General features: G+C 36.3%; 17 pseudogenes; all 17 read right to left on the bottom strand.

The window, feature by feature from the left end:
* Positions 1 to 1,238: 1,238 nt before the first annotated feature.
* Positions 1,239 to 1,357, bottom strand: LOC145647515 (5S ribosomal RNA; annotated as a pseudogene).
* A 1,105-nt stretch (positions 1,358 to 2,462) lies between these two features.
* On the bottom strand, positions 2,463 to 2,581 carry LOC145644438 (5S ribosomal RNA; annotated as a pseudogene).
* Positions 2,582 to 3,686: 1,105 nt separating this feature from the next.
* On the bottom strand, positions 3,687 to 3,805 carry LOC145650648 (5S ribosomal RNA; annotated as a pseudogene).
* A 352-nt stretch (positions 3,806 to 4,157) lies between these two features.
* On the bottom strand, positions 4,158 to 4,276 carry LOC145647338 (5S ribosomal RNA; annotated as a pseudogene).
* Positions 4,277 to 4,629: 353 nt separating this feature from the next.
* LOC145647513 (5S ribosomal RNA) lies at positions 4,630 to 4,748 on the bottom strand (annotated as a pseudogene).
* Positions 4,749 to 6,291: 1,543 nt separating this feature from the next.
* Positions 6,292 to 6,410, bottom strand: LOC145647512 (5S ribosomal RNA; annotated as a pseudogene).
* A 1,543-nt stretch (positions 6,411 to 7,953) lies between these two features.
* LOC145647511 (5S ribosomal RNA) lies at positions 7,954 to 8,072 on the bottom strand (annotated as a pseudogene).
* A 1,105-nt stretch (positions 8,073 to 9,177) lies between these two features.
* LOC145644427 (5S ribosomal RNA) lies at positions 9,178 to 9,296 on the bottom strand (annotated as a pseudogene).
* Positions 9,297 to 10,401: 1,105 nt separating this feature from the next.
* Positions 10,402 to 10,520, bottom strand: LOC145650647 (5S ribosomal RNA; annotated as a pseudogene).
* Positions 10,521 to 10,872: 352 nt separating this feature from the next.
* LOC145647336 (5S ribosomal RNA) lies at positions 10,873 to 10,991 on the bottom strand (annotated as a pseudogene).
* Positions 10,992 to 12,222: 1,231 nt separating this feature from the next.
* On the bottom strand, positions 12,223 to 12,341 carry LOC145644415 (5S ribosomal RNA; annotated as a pseudogene).
* Positions 12,342 to 13,446: 1,105 nt separating this feature from the next.
* Positions 13,447 to 13,565, bottom strand: LOC145650645 (5S ribosomal RNA; annotated as a pseudogene).
* A 351-nt stretch (positions 13,566 to 13,916) lies between these two features.
* Positions 13,917 to 14,035, bottom strand: LOC145647335 (5S ribosomal RNA; annotated as a pseudogene).
* Positions 14,036 to 15,266: 1,231 nt separating this feature from the next.
* On the bottom strand, positions 15,267 to 15,385 carry LOC145644404 (5S ribosomal RNA; annotated as a pseudogene).
* A 1,766-nt stretch (positions 15,386 to 17,151) lies between these two features.
* LOC145647899 (5S ribosomal RNA) lies at positions 17,152 to 17,270 on the bottom strand (annotated as a pseudogene).
* Positions 17,271 to 18,375: 1,105 nt separating this feature from the next.
* On the bottom strand, positions 18,376 to 18,494 carry LOC145650644 (5S ribosomal RNA; annotated as a pseudogene).
* A 352-nt stretch (positions 18,495 to 18,846) lies between these two features.
* LOC145648288 (5S ribosomal RNA) lies at positions 18,847 to 18,965 on the bottom strand (annotated as a pseudogene).
* Positions 18,966 to 19,333: the final 368 nt, after the last annotated feature.

Genomic DNA, 19,333 nt, shown 5'->3' with positions numbered 1-19,333 from the left:
TGCAGATTAAAGTAAAGTGATGCAACAAAAACTTACAGCATCTGCTATTCCCAGGTGCTAACAGATAGTTTTTTTAATTAATCACTGCATTTCACATCCTAGCATGTCATCTTGACAGTTAATTAAAGTGATGCAAGAGAAGCTTACAGCATCTCGTAGTCCAATGTGCTAACATATAGTTTTTTGATGAATCACTGCACTTCACATTCAGGCATGTGAGTTGGAGAGTAAATGAAAGTGATGCAAAAAAAACTTACAGCATCTGCTATTCCCAGGTGCTAACAGATAGTTTGAGTTAATTATTCACTGCACTTCAAATTTGAACATGATAGCTTGAACATAAATTAAAGGGATGCAATACAATCTTACAGCACCTGCTATTCCCTGGTACTAAAATATTTCTATTTAATCTGTACACTTCACATACAAGCTTGTCAGTTGCAGATTAAAGTAAAGTGATGCAACAAAAACTTAAGCATCTGCTATTCCCAGGTGCTAACAGATAGTTTTTTTAATTAATCACTGCATTTCACATCCTAGCATGTCATCTTGACAGTAAATTAAAGTGATGCAAGAGAAGCTTACAGCATCTCGTAGTCCAAGGTGCTAACATATAGTTTTTTGATGAATCACTGCACTTCACATTCAGGCATGTGAGTTGGAGAGTAAATGAAAGTGATGCAAAAAAAACTTACAGCATCTGCTATTCCCAGGTGCTAACAGATAGTTTGAGTTAATTATTCACTGCACTTCAAATTTGAACATGATAGCTTGAACATAAATTAAAGGGATGCAATACAATCTTACAGCACCTGCTATTCCCTGGTACTAAAATATTTCTATTTAATCTGTACACTTCACATACAAGCTTGTCAGTTGCAGATTAAAGTAAAGTGATGCAACAAAAACTTACAGCATTTGCTATTCCCAGGTGCTAACAGATAGTTTTTTTAATTAATCACTGCACTTCACATCCTAGCATGTCATCTTGAAAGTAAATTAAAGTGATGCAAGAGAAGCTTACAGCATCTCGTAGTCCAAGGTGCTAACAGATAGTTTTTTAATGAATCACTGCACTTCACATTCAGGCATGTGAGTTGGAGAGTAAATGAAAGTGATGCAAAAAAAAGTTACAGCATCGGCTATTCCCAGGTGCTAACAGATGGTTTTTTTTATTAATCACTGCACTTCACATTTGAGCATGTCAGCTTGAAAGTAAATTAAAGTGATGCAAGAAAAGCTTACAGCACCTGGTATTCCTAGGTAGGGTCCCACCTCAGTACTATTCAGGCCCAAACTTGCTTAGCTTCCAAGGTCAGATGAGATTGGGCGTTCTCAAGATGGTGTGGCCGTAAGCCTTAAACACTTACTCAAATTGCCTAATCATAGCAAATATGATCAAAGATCAATCTGACAATTTTTTTTATTAATCCCTGCACTTGACATTCTAGAATGTTATCTTGAATGTAATTAAATGATGCAATAAAAGCTTACAATACGGAGCTGGTATACGGAGGCACTAATTATTCACTGCACTTCAAATTTGAACATGATAGCTTGAACATAAATTAAAGGGATGCAAACAATCTTACAGCACCTGCTATTCCCTGGTACTAAAATATTTCTATTTAATCTGTACACTTCACATACAAGCTTGTCAGTTGCAGATTAAAGTAAAGTGATGCAACAAAAACTTACAGCATCTGCTATTCCCAGGTGCTAACAGATAGTTTTTTTAATTAATCACTGCATTTCACATCCTAGCATGTCATCTTGACAGTTAATTAAAGTGATGCAAGAGAAGCTTACAGCATCTCGTAGTCCAATGTGCTAACATATAGTTTTTTGATGAATCACTGCACTTCACATTCAGGCATGTGAGTTGGAGAGTAAATGAAAGTGATGCAAAAAAAACTTACAGCATCTGCTATTCCCAGGTGCTAACAGATAGTTTGAGTTAATTATTCACTGCACTTCAAATTTGAACATGATAGCTTGAACATAAATTAAAGGGATGCAATACAATCTTACAGCACCTGCTATTCCCTGGTACTAAAATATTTCTATTTAATCTGTACACTTCACATACAAGCTTGTCAGTTGCAGATTAAAGTAAAGTGATGCAACAAAAACTTACAGCATTTGCTATTCCCAGGTGCTAACAGATAGTTTTTTTAATTAATCACTGCACTTCACATCCTAGCATGTCATCTTGAAAGTAAATTAAAGTGATGCAAGAGAAGCTTACAGCATCTCGTAGTCCAAGGTGCTAACAGATAGATTTTTGAGGAATCACTGCACTTCACATTCAGGCATGTGAGTTGGAGAGTAAATGAAAGTGATGCAAAAAAAACTTACAGCATCTGCTATTCCCAGGTGCTAACAGATAGTTTTTTTTATTAATCACTGCACTTCACATTTGAGCATGTCAGCTTGAAAGTAAATTAAAGTGATGCAAGAAAAGCTTACAGCACCTGGTATTCCTAGGTAGGGTCCCACCTCAGTACTATTCAGGCCCAAACTTGCTTAGCTTCCAAGGTCAGATGAGATTGGGCGTTCTCAAGCTGGTGTGGCCGTAAGCCTTAAACACTTACTCAAATTGCCTAATCATAGCAAATATGATCAAAGACCAATCTGACAATTTTTTTTATTAATCCCTGCACTTGACATTCTAGAATGTTATCTTGAATGTAATTAAATGATGCAATAAAAGCTTACAATACGGAGCTGGTATACGGAGGCACTAATTATTCACTGCACTTCAAATTTGAACATGATAGCTTGAACATAAATTAAAGGGATGCAAACAATCTTACAGCACCTGCTATTCCCTGGTACTAAAATATTTCTATTTAATCTGTACACTTCACATACAAGCTTGTCAGTTGCAGATTAAAGTAAAGTGATGCAACAAAAACTTACAGCATCTGCTATTCCCAGGTGCTAACAGATAGTTTTTTTAATTAATCACTGCATTTCACATCCTAGCATGTCATCTTGACAGTTAATTAAAGTGATGCAAGAGAAGCTTACAGCATCTCGTAGTCCAATGTGCTAACATATAGTTTTTTGATGAATCACTGCACTTCACATTCAGGCATGTGAGTTGGAGAGTAAATGAAAGTGATGCAAAAAAAACTTACAGCATCTGCTATTCCCAGGTGCTAACAGATAGTTTGAGTTAATTATTCATTGCACTTCAAATTTGAACATGATAGCTTGAACATAAATTAAAGGGATGCAATACAATCTTACAGCACCTGCTATTCCCTGGTACTAAAATATTTCTATTTAATCTGTACACTTCACATACAAGCTTGTCAGTTGCAGATTAAAGTAAAGTGATGCAACAAAAACTTACAGCATCTGCTATTCCCAGGTGCTAACAGATAGTTTTTTTAATTAATCACTGCATTTCACATCTTAGCATGTCTTCTTGACAGTAAATTAAAGTGATGCAAGAGAAGCTTACAGCATCTCGTAGTCCAAGGTGCTAACAGATAGTTTTTTAATGAATCACTGCACTTCACATTCAGGCATGTTAGTTGGAGAGTAAATGAAAGTGATGCAAAAAAAAGTTACAGCATCGGCTATTCCCAGGTGCTAACAGATGGTTTTTTTTATTAATCACTGCACTTCACATTTGAGCATGTCAGCTTGAAAGTAAATTAAAGTGATGCAAGAAAAGCTTGCAGCACCTGGTATTCCTAGGTAGGGTCCCATCTCAGTACTATCCAGGCCCAAACTTGCTTAGCTTCCAAGATCAGATGAGCTTGGGCATTCTCAAGCTGGTGTGGCCATAAGCCTCAAACACTTACTCAAATTGCCTAATCATAGCAAATATGATCAAAGACCAATCTGACAATTTTTTTAATTAATCCCTGCAATTGACATTCTAGAATGTTATCTTGAATGTAAATTAAATGATGCAATAAAAGCTTACAACATCTGGTATACGGAGGCACTAACAGACAGTTTTTTGATGAATCACTGCACTTCACATTCAGGCATGTGAGTTGGAGAGTAAATGAAAGTGATGCAAAAAAAACTTACAGCATCGACTATTCCCAGGTGCTAACAGATGGTTTTTTTTATTAATCACTGCACTTCACATTTGAGCATGTCAGCTTGAAAGTAAATTAAAGTGATGCAAGAAAAGCTTACAGCACCTGGTATTCCTAGGTAGGGTCCCACCTCAGTACTATCCAGGCCCAAACTTGCTTAGCTTCCAAGGTCAGATGAGATTGGGCATTCTCAAGCTGGTGTGGCCGTAAGCCTTAAACACTTACTCAAATTGCCTAATCACAGCAAATATGATCAAAGACCAATCTGACAATTTTTTTTTATTAATCCCTGCAATTGACATTCTAGAATGTTATCTTGAATGTAAATTAAATGATGCAATAAAAGCTTACAACATCTAGTATACGGAGGCACTAACAGACAGTTTTTTGATGAATCACTGCACTTCACATTCAGGCATGTGAGTTGGAGAGTAAATGAAAGTGATGCAAAAAAAAGTTACAGCATCGGCTATTCCCAGGTGCTAACAGATGGTTTTTTTTATTAATCACTGCACTTCACATTTGAGCATGTCAGCTTGAAAGTAAATTAAAGTGATGCAAGAAAAGCTTACAGCACCTGGTATTCCTAGGTAGGGTCCCACCTCAGTACTATTCAGGCCCAAACTTGCTTAGCTTCCAAGGTCAGATGAGATTGGGCGTTCTCAAGATGGTGTGGCCGTAAGCCTTAAACACTTACTCAAATTGCCTAATCATAGCAAATATGATCAAAGACCAATCTGACAATTTTTTTTATTAATCCCTGCACTTGACATTCTAGAATGTTATCTTGAATGTAATTAAATGATGCAATAAAAGCTTACAATACGGAGCTGGTATACGGAGGCACTAATTATTCACTGCACTTCAAATTTGAACATGATAGCTTGAACATAAATTAAAGGGATGCAAACAATCTTACAGCACCTGCTATTCCCTGGTACTAAAATATTTCTATTTAATCTGTACACTTCACATACAAGCTTGTCAGTTGCAGATTAAAGTAAAGTGATGCAACAAAAACTTACAGCATCTGCTATTCCCAGGTGCTAACAGATAGTTTTTTTAATTAATCACTGCATTTCACATCCTAGCATGTCATCTTGACAGTTAATTAAAGTGATGCAAGAGAAGCTTACAGCATCTCGTAGTCCAATGTGCTAACATATAGTTTTTTGATGAATCACTGCACTTCACATTCAGGCATGTGAGTTGGAGAGTAAATGAAAGTGATGCAAAAAAAACTTACAGCATCTGCTATTCCCAGGTGCTAACAGATAGTTTGAGTTAATTATTCACTGCACTTCAAATTTGAACATGATAGCTTGAACATAAATTAAAGGGATGCAATACAATCTTACAGCACCTGCTATTCCCTGGTACTAAAATATTTCTATTTAATCTGTACACTTCACATACAAGCTTGTCAGTTGCAGATTAAAGTAAAGTGATGCAACAAAAACTTAAGCATCTGCTATTCCCAGGTGCTAACAGATAGTTTTTTTAATTAATCACTGCATTTCACATCCTAGCATGTCATCTTGACAGTAAATTAAAGTGATGCAAGAGAAGCTTACAGCATCTCGTAGTCCAAGGTGCTAACATATAGTTTTTTGATGAATCACTGCACTTCACATTCAGGCATGTGAGTTGGAGAGTAAATGAAAGTGATGCAAAAAAAACTTACAGCATCTGCTATTCCCAGGTGCTAACAGATAGTTTGAGTTAATTATTCACTGCACTTCAAATTTGAACATGATAGCTTGAACATAAATTAAAGGGATGCAATACAATCTTACAGCACCTGCTATTCCCTGGTACTAAAATATTTCTATTTAATCTGTACACTTCACATACAAGCTTGTCAGTTGCAGATTAAAGTAAAGTGATGCAACAAAAACTTACAGCATTTGCTATTCCCAGGTGCTAACAGATAGTTTTTTTAATTAATCACTGCACTTCACATCCTAGCATGTCATCTTGAAAGTAAATTAAAGTGATGCAAGAGAAGCTTACAGCATCTCATAGTCCAAGGTGCTAACAGATAGTTTTTTAATGAATCACTGCACTTCACATTCAGGCATGTGAGTTGGAGAGTAAATGAAAGTGATGCAAAAAAAAGTTACAGCATCGGCTATTCCCAGGTGCTAACAGATGGTTTTTTTTATTAATCACTGCACTTCACATTTGAGCATGTCAGCTTGAAAGTAAATTAAAGTGATGCAAGAAAAGCTTACAGCACCTGGTATTCCTAGGTAGGGTCCCACCTCAGTACTATTCAGGCCCAAACTTGCTTAGCTTCCAAGGTCAGATGAGATTGGGCGTTCTCAAGATGGTGTGGCCGTAAGCCTTAAACACTTACTCAAATTGCCTAATCATAGCAAATATGATCAAAGACCAATCTGACAATTTTTTTTATTAATCCCTGCACTTGACATTCTAGAATGTTATCTTGAATGTAATTAAATGATGCAATAAAAGCTTACAATACGGAGCTGGTATACGGAGGCACTAATTATTCACTGCACTTCAAATTTGAACATGATAGCTTGAACATAAATTAAAGGGATGCAAACAATCTTACAGCACCTGCTATTCCCTGGTACTAAAATATTTCTATTTAATCTGTACACTTCACATACAAGCTTGTCAGTTGCAGATTAAAGTAAAGTGATGCAACAAAAACTTACAGCATCTGCTATTCCCAGGTGCTAACAGATAGTTTTTTTAATTAATCACTGCATTTCACATCCTAGCATGTCATCTTGACAGTTAATTAAAGTGATGCAAGAGAAGCTTACAGCATCTCGTAGTCCAATGTGCTAACATATAGTTTTTTGATGAATCACTGCACTTCACATTCAGGCATGTGAGTTGGAGAGTAAATGAAAGTGATGCAAAAAAAACTTACAGCATCTGCTATTCCCAGGTGCTAACAGATAGTTTGAGTTAATTATTCACTGCACTTCAAATTTGAACATGATAGCTTGAACATAAATTAAAGGGATGCAATACAATCTTACAGCACCTGCTATTCCCTGGTACTAAAATATTTCTATTTAATCTGTACACTTCACATACAAGCTTGTCAGTTGCAGATTAAAGTAAAGTGATGCAACAAAAACTTAAGCATCTGCTATTCCCAGGTGCTAACAGATAGTTTTTTTAATTAATCACTGCATTTCACATCCTAGCATGTCATCTTGACAGTAAATTAAAGTGATGCAAGAGAAGCTTACAGCATCTCGTAGTCCAAGGTGCTAACATATAGTTTTTTGATGAATCACTGCACTTCACATTCAGGCATGTGAGTTGGAGAGTAAATGAAAGTGATGCAAAAAAAACTTACAGCATCTGCTATTCCCAGGTGCTAACAGATAGTTTGAGTTAATTATTCACTGCACTTCAAATTTGAACATGATAGCTTGAACATAAATTAAAGGGATGCAATACAATCTTACAGCACCTGCTATTCCCTGGTACTAAAATATTTCTATTTAATCTGTACACTTCACATACAAGCTTGTCAGTTGCAGATTAAAGTAAAGTGATGCAACAAAAACTTACAGCATTTGCTATTCCCAGGTGCTAACAGATAGTTTTTTTAATTAATCACTGCACTTCACATCCTAGCATGTCATCTTGAAAGTAAATTAAAGTGATGCAAGAGAAGCTTACAGCATCTCGTAGTCCAAGGTGCTAACAGATAGTTTTTTAATGAATCACTGCACTTCACATTCAGGCATGTGAGTTGGAGAGTAAATGAAAGTGATGCAAAAAAAAGTTACAGCATCGGCTATTCCCAGGTGCTAACAGATGGTTTTTTTTATTAATCACTGCACTTCACATTTGAGCATGTCAGCTTGAAAGTAAATTAAAGTGATGCAAGAAAAGCTTACAGCACCTGGTATTCCTAGGTAGGGTCCCACCTCAGTACTATTCAGGCCCAAACTTGCTTAGCTTCCAAGGTCAGATGAGATTGGGCGTTCTCAAGATGGTGTGGCCGTAAGCCTTAAACACTTACTCAAATTGCCTAATCATAGCAAATATGATCAAAGATCAATCTGACAATTTTTTTTATTAATCCCTGCACTTGACATTCTAGAATGTTATCTTGAATGTAATTAAATGATGCAATAAAAGCTTACAATACGGAGCTGGTATACGGAGGCACTAATTATTCACTGCACTTCAAATTTGAACATGATAGCTTGAACATAAATTAAAGGGATGCAAACAATCTTACAGCACCTGCTATTCCCTGGTACTAAAATATTTCTATTTAATCTGTACACTTCACATACAAGCTTGTCAGTTGCAGATTAAAGTAAAGTGATGCAACAAAAACTTACAGCATCTGCTATTCCCAGGTGCTAACAGATAGTTTTTTTAATTAATCACTGCATTTCACATCCTAGCATGTCATCTTGACAGTTAATTAAAGTGATGCAAGAGAAGCTTACAGCATCTCGTAGTCCAATGTGCTAACATATAGTTTTTTGATGAATCACTGCACTTCACATTCAGGCATGTGAGTTGGAGAGTAAATGAAAGTGATGCAAAAAAAACTTACAGCATCTGCTATTCCCAGGTGCTAACAGATAGTTTGAGTTAATTATTCACTGCACTTCAAATTTGAACATGATAGCTTGAACATAAATTAAAGGGATGCAATACAATCTTACAGCACCTGCTATTCCCTGGTACTAAAATATTTCTATTTAATCTGTACACTTCACATACAAGCTTGTCAGTTGCAGATTAAAGTAAAGTGATGCAACAAAAACTTACAGCATTTGCTATTCCCAGGTGCTAACAGATAGTTTTTTTAATTAATCACTGCACTTCACATCCTAGCATGTCATCTTGAAAGTAAATTAAAGTGATGCAAGAGAAGCTTACAGCATCTCGTAGTCCAAGGTGCTAACAGATAGATTTTTGAGGAATCACTGCACTTCACATTCAGGCATGTGAGTTGGAGAGTAAATGAAAGTGATGCAAAAAAAACTTACAGCATCTGCTATTCCCAGGTGCTAACAGATAGTTTTTTTTATTAATCACTGCACTTCACATTTGAGCATGTCAGCTTGAAAGTAAATTAAAGTGATGCAAGAAAAGCTTACAGCACCTGGTATTCCTAGGTAGGGTCCCACCTCAGTACTATTCAGGCCCAAACTTGCTTAGCTTCCAAGGTCAGATGAGATTGGGCGTTCTCAAGCTGGTGTGGCCGTAAGCCTTAAACACTTACTCAAATTGCCTAATCATAGCAAATATGATCAAAGACCAATCTGACAATTTTTTTTATTAATCCCTGCACTTGACATTCTAGAATGTTATCTTGAATGTAATTAAATGATGCAATAAAAGCTTACAATACGGAGCTGGTATACGGAGGCACTAATTATTCACTGCACTTCAAATTTGAACATGATAGCTTGAACATAAATTAAAGGGATGCAAACAATCTTACAGCACCTGCTATTCCCTGGTACTAAAATATTTCTATTTAATCTGTACACTTCACATACAAGCTTGTCAGTTGCAGATTAAAGTAAAGTGATGCAACAAAAACTTACAGCATCTGCTATTCCCAGGTGCTAACAGATAGTTTTTTTAATTAATCACTGCATTTCACATCCTAGCATGTCATCTTGACAGTTAATTAAAGTGATGCAAGAGAAGCTTACAGCATCTCGTAGTCCAATGTGCTAACATATAGTTTTTTGATGAATCACTGCACTTCACATTCAGGCATGTGAGTTGGAGAGTAAATGAAAGTGATGCAAAAAAAACTTACAGCATCTGCTATTCCCAGGTGCTAACAGATAGTTTGAGTTAATTATTCATTGCACTTCAAATTTGAACATGATAGCTTGAACATAAATTAAAGGGATGCAATACAATCTTACAGCACCTGCTATTCCCTGGTACTAAAATATTTCTATTTAATCTGTACACTTCACATACAAGCTTGTCAGTTGCAGATTAAAGTAAAGTGATGCAACAAAAACTTACAGCATCTGCTATTCCCAGGTGCTAACAGATAGTTTTTTTAATTAATCACTGCATTTCACATCTTAGCATGTCTTCTTGACAGTAAATTAAAGTGATGCAAGAGAAGCTTACAGCATCTCGTAGTCCAAGGTGCTAACAGATAGTTTTTTAATGAATCACTGCACTTCACATTCAGGCATGTTAGTTGGAGAGTAAATGAAAGTGATGCAAAAAAAAGTTACAGCATCGGCTATTCCCAGGTGCTAACAGATGGTTTTTTTTATTAATCACTGCACTTCACATTTGAGCATGTCAGCTTGAAAGTAAATTAAAGTGATGCAAGAAAAGCTTGCAGCACCTGGTATTCCTAGGTAGGGTCCCATCTCAGTACTATCCAGGCCCAAACTTGCTTAGCTTCCAAGATCAGATGAGCTTGGGCATTCTCAAGCTGGTGTGGCCATAAGCCTCAAACACTTACTCAAATTGCCTAATCATAGCAAATATGATCAAAGACCAATCTGACAATTTTTTTAATTAATCCCTGCAATTGACATTCTAGAATGTTATCTTGAATGTAAATTAAATGATGCAATAAAAGCTTACAACATCTGGTATACGGAGGCACTAACAGACAGTTTTTTGATGAATCACTGCACTTCACATTCAGGCATGTGAGTTGGAGAGTAAATGAAAGTGATGCAAAAAAAACTTACAGCATCGACTATTCCCAGGTGCTAACAGATGGTTTTTTTTATTAATCACTGCACTTCACATTTGAGCATGTCAGCTTGAAAGTAAATTAAAGTGATGCAAGAAAAGCTTACAGCACCTGGTATTCCTAGGTAGGGTCCCACCTCAGTACTATCCAGGCCCAAACTTGCTTAGCTTCCAAGGTCAGATGAGATTGGGCATTCTCAAGCTGGTGTGGCCGTAAGCCTTAAACACTTACTCAAATTGCCTAATCACAGCAAATATGATCAAAGACCAATCTGACAATTTTTTTTTATTAATCCCTGCAATTGACATTCTAGAATGTTATCTTGAATGTAAATTAAATGATGCAATAAAAGCTTACAACATCTAGTATACGGAGGCACTAACAGACAGTTTTTTGATGAATCACTGCACTTCACATTCAGGCATGTGAGTTGGAGAGTAAATGAAAGTGATGCAAAAAAAACTTACAGCATCTGCTATTCCCAGGTGCTAACAGATAGTTTGAGTTAATTATTCACTGCACTTCAAATTTGAACATGATAGCTTGAACATAAATTAAAGGGATGCAATACAATCTTACAGCACCTGCTATTCCCTGGTACTAAAATATTTCTATTTAATCTGTACACTTCACATACAAGCTTGTCAGTTGCAGACTAAAGTAAAGTGATGCAACAAAAACTTACAGCATCTGCTATTCCCAGGTGCTAACAGATAGTTTTTTTAATTAATCACTACATTTCACATCCTAGCATGTCATCTTGACAGTTAATTAAAGTGATGCAAGAGAAGCTTACAGCATCTCGTAGTCCAATGTGCTAACATATAGTTTTTTGATGAATCACTGCACTTCACATTCAGGCATGTGAGTTGGAGAGTAAATGAAAGTGATGCAAAAAAAACTTACAGCATCTGCTATTCCCAGGTGCTAACAGATAGTTTGAGTTAATTATTCACTGCACTTCAAATTTGAACATGATAGCTTGAACATAAATTAAAGGGATGCAATACAATCTTACAGCACCTGCTATTCCCTGGTACTAAAATATTTCTATTTAATCTGTACACTTCACATACAAGCTTGTCAGTTGCAGATTAAAGTAAAGTGATGCAACAAAAACTTACAGCATTTGCTATTCCCAGGTGCTAACAGATAGTTTTTTTAATTAATCACTGCACTTCACATCCTAGCATGTCATCTTGAAAGTAAACTAAAGTGATGCAAGAGAAGCTTACAGCATCTCGTAGTCCAAGGTGCTAACAGATAGATTTTTGAGGAATCACTGCACTTCACATTCAGGCATGTGAGTTGGAGAGTAAATGAAAGTGATGCAAAAAAAACTTACAGCATCTGCTATTCCCAGGTGCTAACAGATAGTTTTTTTTATTAATCACTGCACTTCACATTTGAGCATGTCAGCTTGAAAGTAAATTAAAGTGATGCAAGAAAAGCTTACAGCACCTGGTATTCCTAGGTAGGGTCCCACCTCAGTACTATTCAGGCCCAAACTTGCTTAGCTTCCAAGGTCAGATGAGATTGGGCGTTCTCAAGCTGGTGTGGCCGTAAGCCTTAAACACTTACTCAAATTGCCTAATCATAGCAAATATGATCAAAGACCAATCTGACAATTTTTTTTATTAATCCCTGCACTTGACATTCTAGAATGTTATCTTGAATGTAATTAAATGATGCAATAAAAGCTTACAATACGGAGCTGGTATACGGAGGCACTAATTATTCACTGCACTTCAAATTTGAACATGATAGCTTGAACATAAATTAAAGGGATGCAAACAATCTTACAGCACCTGCTATTCCCTGGTACTAAAATATTTCTATTTAATCTGTACACTTCACATACAAGCTTGTCAGTTGCAGATTAAAGTAAAGTGATGCAACAAAAACTTACAGCATCTGCTATTCCCAGGTGCTAACAGATAGTTTTTTTAATTAATCACTGCATTTCACATCCTAGCATGTCATCTTGACAGTTAATTAAAGTGATGCAAGAGAAGCTTACAGCATCTCGTAGTCCAATGTGCTAACATATAGTTTTTTGATGAATCACTGCACTTCACATTCAGGCATGTGAGTTGGAGAGTAAATGAAAGTGATGCAAAAAAAACTTACAGCATCTGCTATTCCCAGGTGCTAACAGATAGTTTGAGTTAATTATTCATTGCACTTCAAATTTGAACATGATAGCTTGAACATAAATTAAAGGGATGCAATACAATCTTACAGCACCTGCTATTCCCTGGTACTAAAATATTTCTATTTAATCTGTACACTTCACATACAAGCTTGTCAGTTGCAGATTAAAGTAAAGTGATGCAACAAAAACTTACAGCATCTGCTATTCCCAGGTGCTAACAGATAGTTTTTTTAATTAATCACTGCATTTCACATCTTAGCATGTCTTCTTGACAGTAAATTAAAGTGATGCAAGAGAAGCTTACAGCATCTCGTAGTCCAAGGTGCTAACAGATAGTTTTTTAATGAATCACTGCACTTCACATTCAGGCATGTTAGTTGGAGAGTAAATGAAAGTGATGCAAAAAAAAGTTACAGCATCGTCTATTCCCAGGTGCTAACAGATGGTTTTTTTTATTAATCACTGCACTTCACATTTGAGCATGTCAGCTTGAAAGTAAATTAAAGTGATGCAAGAAAAGCTTGCAGCACCTGGTATTCCTAGGTAGGGTCCCATCTCAGTACTATCCAGGCCCAAACTTGCTTAGCTTCCAAGATCAGATGAGCTTGGGCATTCTCAAGCTGGTGTGGCCATAAGCCTCAAACACTTACTCAAATTGCCTAATCATAGCAAATATGATCAAAGACCAATCTGACAATTTTTTTAATTAATCCCTGCAATTGACATTCTAGAATGTTATCTTGAATGTAAATTAAATGATGCAATAAAAGCTTACAACATCTGGTATACGGAGGCACTAACAGACAGTTTTTTGATGAATCACTGCACTTCACATTCAGGCATGTGAGTTGGAGAGTAAATGAAAGTGATGCAAAAAAAATTACAGCATCGACTATTCCCAGGTGCTAACAGATGGTTTTTTTTATTAATCACTGCACTTCACATTTGAGCATGTCAGCTTGAAAGTAAATTAAAGTGATGCAAGAAAAGCTTACAGCACCTGGTATTCCTAGGTAGGGTCCCACCTCAGTACTATCCAGGCCCAAACTTGCTTAGCTTCCAAGGTCAGATGAGATTGGGCATTCTCAAGCTGGTGTGGCCGTAAGCCTTAAACACTTACTCAAATTGCCTAATCACAGCAAATATGATCAAAGACCAATCTGACAATTTTTTTTTATTAATCCCTGCAATTGACATTCTAGAATGTTATCTTGAATGTAAATTAAATGATGCAATAAAAGCTTACAACATCTAGTATACGGAGGCACTAACAGACAGTTTTTTGATGAATCACTGCACTTCACATTCAGGCATGTGAGTTGGAGAGTAAATGAAAGTGATGCAAAAAAAACTTACAGCATCTGCTATTCCCAGGTGCTAACAGATAGTTTGAGTTAATTATTCACTGCACTTCAAATTTGAACATGATAGCTTGAACATAAATTAAAGGGATGCAATACAATCTTACAGCACCTGCTATTCCCTGGTACTAAAATATTTCTATTTAATCTGTACACTTCACATACAAGCTTGTCAGTTGCAGACTAAAGTAAAGTGATGCAACAAAAACTTACAGCATCTGCTATTCCCAGGTGCTAACAGATAGTTTTTTTAATTAATCACTACATTTCACAACCTAGCATGTCATCTTGACAGTTAATTAAAGTGATGCAAGAGAAGCTTACAGCATCTCGTAGTCCAATGTGCTAACATATAGTTTTTTGATGAATCACTGCACTTCACATTCAGGCATGTGAGTTGGAGAGTAAATGAAAGTGATGCAAAAAAAACTTACAGCATCTGCTATTCCCAGGTGCTAACAGCTAGTTTGAGTTAATTATTCACTGCACTTCAAATTTGAACATGATAGCTTGAACATAAATTAAAGGGATGCAATACAATCTTACAGCACCTGCTATTCCCTGGTACTAAAATATTTCTATTTAATCTGTACACTTCACATACAAGCTTGTCAGTTGCAGATTAAAGTAAAGTGATGCAACAAAAACTTACAGCATTTGCTATTCCCAGGTGCTAACAGATAGTTTTTTTAATTAATCACTGCACTTCACATCCTAGCATGTCATCTTGAAAGTAAACTAAAGTGATGCAAGAGAAGCTTACAGCATCTCGTAGTCCAAGGTGCTAACAGATAGATTTTTGAGGAATCACTGCACTTCACATTCAGGCATGTGAGTTGGAGAGTAAATGAAAGTGATGCAAAAAAAACTTACAGCATCTGCTATTCCCAGGTGCTAACAGATAGTTTTTTTTATTAATCACTGCACTTCACATTTGAGCATGTCAGCTTGAAAGTAAATTAAAGTGATGCAAGAAAAGCTTACAGCACCTGGTATTCCTAGGTAGGGTCCCACCTCAGTACTATTCAGGCCCAAACTTGCTTAGCTTCCAAGGTCAGATGAGATTGGGCGTTCTCAAGCTGGTGTGGCCGTAAGCCGTAAACACTTACTCAAATTGCCTAATCATAGCAAATATGATCAAAGACCAATCTGACAATTTTTTTTATTAATCCCTGCACTTGACATTCTAGAATGTTATCTTGAATGTAATTAAATGATGCAATAAAAGCTTACAATACGGAGCTGGTATACGGAGGCACTAATTATTCACTGCACTTCAAATTTGAACATGATAGCTTGAACATAAATTAAAGGGATGCAAACAATCTTACAGCACCTGCTATTCCCTGGTACTAAAATATTTCTATTTAATCTGTACACTTCACATACAAGCTTGTCAGTTGCAGATTAAAGTAAAGTGATGCAACAAAAACTTACAGCATCTGCTATTCCCAGGTGCTAACAGATAGTTTTTTTAATTAATCACTGCATTTCACATCTTAGCATGTCTTCTTGACAGTAAATTAAAGTGATGCAAGAGAAGCTTACAGCATCTCGTAGTCCAAGGTGCTAACAGATAGTTTTTTAATGAATCACTGCACTTCACATTCAGGCATGTGAGTTGGAGAGTAAATGAAAGTGATGCAAAAAAAACTTACAGCATCTGCTATTCCCAGGTGCTAACAGATAGTTTGAGTTAATTATTCACTGCACTTCAAATTTGAACATGATAGCTTGAACATAAATTAAAGGGATGCAATACAATCTTACAGCACCTGCTATTCCCTGGTACTAAAATATTTCTATTTAATCTGTACACTTCACATACAAGCTTGTCAGTTGCAGATTAAAGTAAAGTGATGCAACAAAAACTTACAGCATCTGCTATTCCCAGGTGCTAACAGATAGTTTTTTTAATTAATCACTGCACTTCACATCCTAGCATGTCATCTTGAAAGTAAATTAAAGTGATGCAAGAGAAGCTTACAGCATCTCGTAGTCGAAGGTGCTAACAGATAGATTTTTGAGGAATTACTGCACTTCACATTCAGGCATGTGAGTTGGAGAGTAAATGAAAGTGATGCAAAAAAAACTTACAGCATCTGCTATTCCCAGGTGCTAACAGATAGTTTGAGTTAATTATTCACTGCACTTCAAATTTGAACATGATAGCTTGAACATAAATTAAAGGGATGCAATACAATCTTACAGCACCTGCTATTCCCTGGTACTAAAATATTTCTATTTAATCTGTACACTTCACATACAAGCTTGTCAGTTGCAGATTAAAGTAAAGTGATGCAACAAAAACTTACAGCATCTGCTATTCCCAGGTGCTAACAGATAGTTTTTTTAATTAATCACTGCATTTCACATCCTAGCATGTCATCTTGACAGTTAATTAAAGTGATGCAAGAGAAGCTTACAGCATCTCGTAGTCCAATGTGCTAACATATAGTTTTTTGATGAATCACTGCACATCACATTCAGGCATGTGAGTTGGAGAGTAAATGAAAGTGATGCAAAAAAAACTTACAGCATCTGCTATTCCCAGGTGCTAACAGATAGTTTTTTTAATTAATCACTGCATTTCACATCCTAGCATGTCATCTTGACAGTTAATTAAAGTGATGCAAGAGAAGCTTACAGCATCTCGTAGTCCAAGGTGCTAACAGATAGTTTTTTTAATGAATCACTGCACTTCACATTCAGGCATGTGAGTTGGAGAGTAAATGAAAGTGATGCAAAAAAAAGTTACAGCATCGGCTATTCCCAGGTGCTAACAGATGGTTTTTTTTATTAATCACTGCACTTCACATTTGAGCATGTCAGCTTGAAAGTAAATTAAAGTGATGCAAGAAAAGCTTACAGCACCTGGTATTCCTAGGTAGGGTCCCACCTCAGTACTATTCAGGCCCAAACTTGCTTACCTTCCAAGGTCAGATGAGATTGGGCGTTCTCAAGCTGGTGTGGCCGTAAGCCTTAAACACTTACTCAAATTGCCTAATCATAGCAAATATGATCAAAGACCAATCTGACAATTTTTTTTATTAATCCCTGCACTTGACATTCTAGAATGTTATCTTGAATGTAATTAAATGATGCAATAAAAGCTTACAATACGGAGCTGGTGTACGGAGGCACTAATTATTCACTGCACTTCAAATTTGAACATGATAGCTTGAACATAAATTAAAGGGATGCAAACAATCTTACAGCACCTGCTATTCCCTGGTACTAAAATATTCTATTTAATCTGTACACTTCACATACAAGCTTGTCAGTTGCAGATTAAAGTAAAGTGATGCAACAAAAACTTACAGCATCTGCTATTCCCAGGTGCTAACAGATAGTTTTTTTAATTAATCACTGCATTTCACATCCTAGCATGTCATCTTGACAGTTAATTAAAGTGATGCAAGAGAAGCTTACAGCATCTCGTAGTCCAATGTGCTAACATATAGTTTTTTGATGAATCACTGCACTTCACATTCAGGCATGTGAGTTGGAGAGTAAATGAAAGTGATGCAAAAAAAACTTACAGCATCTGCTATTCCCAGGTGCTAACAGATAGTTTGAGTTAATTATTCATTGCACTTCAAATTTGAACATGATAGCTTGAACATAAATTAAAGGGATGCAATACAATCTTACAGCACCTGCTATTCCCTGGTACTAAAATATTTCTATTTAATCTGTACACTTCACATACAAGCTTGTCAGTTGCAGATTAAAGTAAAGTGATGCAACAAAAACTTACAGCATCTGCTATTCCCAGGTGCTAACAGATAGTTTTTTTAATTAATCACTGCATTTCACATCTTAGCATGTCATCTTGACAGTAAATTAAAGTGATGCAAGAGAAGCTTACAGCATCTCGTAGTCCAAGGTGCTAACAGATAGTTTTTTTAATGAATCACTGCACTTCACATTCAGGCATGTGAGTTGGAGAGTAAATGAAAGTGATGCAAAAAAAAGTTACAGCATCGGCTATTCCCAGGTGCTAACAGATGGTTTTTTTTATTAATCACTGCACTTCACATTTGAGCATGTCAGCTTGAAAGTAAATTAAAGTGATGCAAGAAAAGCTTGCAGCACCTGGTATTCCTAGGTAGGGTCCCATCTCAGTACTATCCAGGCCCAAACTTGCTTAGCTTCCAAGATCAGATGAGCTTGGGCATTCTCAAGCTGGTGTGGCCATAAGCCTCAAACCCTTACTCAAATTGCCTAATCATAGCAAATATGATCAAAGACCAATCTGACAATTTTTTTTATTAATCCCTGCAATTGACATTCTAGAATGTTATCTTGAATGTAAATTAAATGATGCAATAAAAGCTTACAACATCTGGTATACGGAGGCACTAACAGACAGTTTTTTGATGAATCACTGCACTTCACATTCAGGCATGTGAGTTGGAGAGTAAATGAAAGTGATGCAAAAAAAACTTACAGCATCGACTATTCCCAGGTGCTAACAGATGGTTTTTTTTATTAATCACTGCACTTCACATTTGAGCATGTCAGCTTGAAAGTAAATTAAAGTGATGCAAGAAAAGCTTACAGCACCTGGTATTCCTAGGTAGGGTCCCACCTCAGTACTATCCAGGCCCAAACTTGCTTAGCTTCCAAGGTCAGATGAGATTGGGCATTCTCAAGCTGGTGTGGCCATAAGCCTTAAACACTTACTCAAATTGCCTAATCATAGCAAATATGATCAAAGACCAATCTGACAATTTTTTTATTAATCCCTGCAATTGACATTCTAGAATGTTATCTTGAATGTAAATTAAATGATGCAATAAAAGCTTACAACATCTGCTATACGGAGGCACTAACAGACAGTTTTTTGATGAATCACTGCACTTCACATTCAGGCATGTGAGTTGGAGAGTAAATGAAAGTGATGCAAAAAAAACTTACAGCATCTGCTATTCCCAGGTGCTAACAGATAGTTTGAGTTAATTATTCACTGCACTTCAAATTTGAACATGATAGCTTGAACATAAATTAAAGGGATGCAATACAATCTTACAGCACCTGC

The sequence above is a fragment of the Electrophorus electricus genome, chromosome 13 (genome assembly GCF_041902795.1).
Source record: "Electrophorus electricus isolate QZ-2024a chromosome 13, ASM4190279v1, whole genome shotgun sequence".
In the NCBI taxonomy this organism is placed as follows: Eukaryota; Metazoa; Chordata; class Actinopteri; order Gymnotiformes; family Gymnotidae; genus Electrophorus; species Electrophorus electricus.
Note: the sequence above shows the minus strand (reverse complement) of the source record. Positions and strands in the feature narration are given on the sequence as shown.